Source organism: Apis dorsata, unplaced genomic scaffold (assembly GCF_000469605.1).
Source record: "Apis dorsata unplaced genomic scaffold, Apis dorsata 1.3 scaffold_131, whole genome shotgun sequence".
Lineage (NCBI taxonomy): Eukaryota > Metazoa > Arthropoda > Insecta > Hymenoptera > Apidae > Apis > Apis dorsata.
This window is the reverse complement of record NW_006263424.1, coordinates 74563-77838: the sequence shown is the minus strand read 5'-3', so window position 1 is coordinate 77838 and position 3276 is coordinate 74563. Positions and strand designations below refer to the sequence as shown.

The 3276-nt window shown below is 33.2% G+C and overlaps 1 long non-coding RNA gene across 1 annotated transcript in view; it reads left to right on the top strand.

The window, feature by feature from the left end:
- The window catches only part of LOC102673982, a 116597-nt gene that overhangs the window by 55081 nt on the left and 58240 nt on the right, over positions 1-3276 (top strand). The window contains exon 2 of the long non-coding RNA XR_004150021.1: positions 1191-1279. This is a non-coding gene — a long non-coding RNA (uncharacterized LOC102673982). The remainder of the gene's footprint in view (positions 1-1190; positions 1280-3276) is intronic.

The window sequence follows — 3276 nt, the reverse complement described above, 5'->3', positions numbered from 1 at the left end:
TTTTTTTTTTTTTTTTTTTTTTTTTTTTTATGTTTCATTTCTTTCAATTCGAGACGAGAATTTTCAAGTTTCACATCTGCAAACGCTGCAATCCCGATTTCTCTCCTTTTGTTTCGCCAAGCGAGACCTTCCGGATCCAGAGTCCTTCGATCACGTCCCTGTTATTAAAAAGTTTCTCCCTTCGGTTCAACTTCTTTCGAGAAAGTTGGTCCGCCGAAATAACGAAGTCAGGAAATCCTGCATTCGAATTAATAATTCGAATGGGTCGAACAAATCGCGGTTTTATTTAAAATGTCCCGCCCGCTGATTTGTTCAACATTTCCCTCCGTTGCGCCGTTAATTGCGGTGCACAATGGGTCCGAGCACATCCACAACTCGTGGAATTATTCCTGCGAATGGCGCGAAACGCGGCAAAGAATTATATTTGCTTGAATGGAGGTTAATCGCGCCCGTTTCCCTTTTTGCCCTTTGACTGCGCGGTTGATACCGTTGTAAATTTTCAGGGTATCGAATAGAGTGGTTCTCCAGATAAAAAATTTCCATGAAAATTTCGTCGTTTCGAGAATGATTTTGGGAGGCGATGTGTTTCTTTATTTGATATTTTACTTTTAAATGTTGTTTTGTTTGACTTTTATCAATAATCTCTGTTGGTTTCTTTAAAAGAAAGCTTGGAAATTAAAATTAGCATGGGATAATAGTAAATATTTAATTTTTAATATATATATATTTTTTAAAGTAATATTTTTATTCTCGAATATATTTGTTTTCTTAATTTTTTATCAGTCATTTTCAATCGTTTAAGAAACACAAAATTTATCCTTCGAACATTTAATCAATTCTATTTAAACAAAGAATCGATATGGTTGCAATTTTTAAGAGGCTGCTGATCAAACTGAATCCGATACGTTCATGTGCATCGAATCTCTCTCTCGATTTTCGATCACGTAATGAATTGTGACGGAATATAAAAGCCGTTGATAAATCGCGTCGATTACGAAGAGATTGAGAAGAGAGAAGAAACGAGGTTTTTCTATCAGATGCCTTCAATTTTTAATCGAAGTCCCTTCTTCAATTAGTTCATAACGAAACGTTATATTGCGATAATGATCCATTTTTGACTCGAGATTAATCGAATATCCTTTTCAATCTTTATTACATTATAATTAATATATATATATTTCTTTTTTCAGAGAATATTTCAAAAGAGGAATAATGTATAAACGACGTGGTAACAGAGAATATTCGAGACGAAGAATAATGTAAAAGCGTCATCAATTAGGTATGTAAAAATAATTTTCAATGGTGGATAAAAACGAGAGTACATTTCTACGGCTTCGTTTAAGCCGTTTAGTAAGAGATAACGGAATTTCCATTTATATAAAATTCATCTTCCACGTCTTTTTGTCGATCTTATCTTCCCCAAAACGCTTAATTAGAAAATTTATTCAAGCGTCGAGCGTTGACAGAGTAGAGAATGTCAATGGAGACAGCTAATTAATGTCACTCTTAAAACCTCCTCGAAGGAATCGCGTTGATAAGCCTCGTCGATGTATATGCATAAATATCCTTTGCACAAAAAAAAAATCTATATCAGCCTACATTTTATCCAAAAAATTTGAATCGTTATATTTTCACTCCAATCTCTCTATCCTCATTAATACCAACCAACAATTAATAATAATATCTGTCTCGTTGTCTAACGTGTTAACAGCGTCGAGCATGTTAAAAACATTCGAACGTAAAATACTTGAACAACAACGCGGTTTTCTCAAATAATCGTGTGTCGTTTCGCGTACATCATTCACGGACCCTTGTTCGCAAACAAAATCCGATTTGCATAATACACGTGGCCGCAGGATTTGCATGAAACACGCGATATCCGCGTTGGTCGATTTTGTAAGAAGAATCGCGCAAAGAGGTGGAGAGGAGAGGGAGGGAGGGATTTTAAATTCACCAAGATTTAGAGGCGATCAACAAATCGACGTTGGTTATCCGGCGAAACAAATGTCACGCCTGTTGGCGATTCTAGGATAAGGATCGATCCTTGCTAATTAAATGGTATGCTAGGATGGTCGTCGAGATCGAGGAAGAGATTGTTTATCTAGTATCGAGAATGTCTTTGGTAATTGGAAGTAGATGGTCGATTTTATTTATAAATCTGGGAGATTGTGAAGGGGTTTGTCGAAATTGGGATTTGATGTATCATGTATTTAACTTGATCGAGTAATGAATGATTTATATAATTTATATATAATTCATGCATCGATTGGTAGTGAATTGATTGTAATAAAAATAAAAATTGGAAAGGGAAATATAAGATTGATGTGAGGATGCGAATATATTTGGAAGTAAAATTCTCGAAACTCTATTTTTGTTAGTTAAGCAGTGCATCGAGATTATTATCGAATAGTCACTTTTAGAGTGGAAAATAACTCTCTCTAAAATTTATTATCTGTTAAACATAAGATCTAAAAAAAATTGCATTATATTTATATGTAATATAAATGATAATGAAATTATATAATGATAATAATTAAAATGGAAGTAAATATTAGACAAGATAAAATGATCTATTTCATTATTGGCTATATTGGTTCGGGTCTCGAAGTATACGTATGATTTAACGGGTCAAATATGCCTGTAACATACTAGATAATGGAGCCATTAAAATATCAACGTTAATTATTCGAAAGGATAGCTCCATTATGTTAAATTGAACACATTGTTGATTGCTTCTAAAGGAAAAGTTGCGCCGTTTAAGTGGTTAAAATTTATTTATACCGGAAGTTAAAATTACTATTTTGACAGAATACATTTTTATTTTGCTTCAATTATATTTCCTATCGATATTTCATCAATATTTCAAGTTAAAAAAAAAAAAAATAACATTGCTAGAATTATACGTAAAATAAAACTCCAATCTTATCAAAAATTATATCACATATTGTACGCGTAGAATTTTGTTCCATTCCATTTTCGAATTAATCGTAAATAACTGCTACAATATAATGCATTGAACGTTGCATAAAATAGATACAAATTCTCTCTCCCATCCAAGCGATTATTTCGTAAACGGTATCGTTGCTATATCACCCCATCAAACCTTGTCAATATTTAACCACGTTTGATTGCGATGAACTGTCGTTTAAACCTCGATACAACGTAACCTCTTGTATATTATTAACATTAAATCGAATCGATGGTAGCGGGTGTAAACCTGTATTTTCGGTTAATAACGGAAAAATCGTTCGTGCGATTAATTTATTCTCCGTTGTT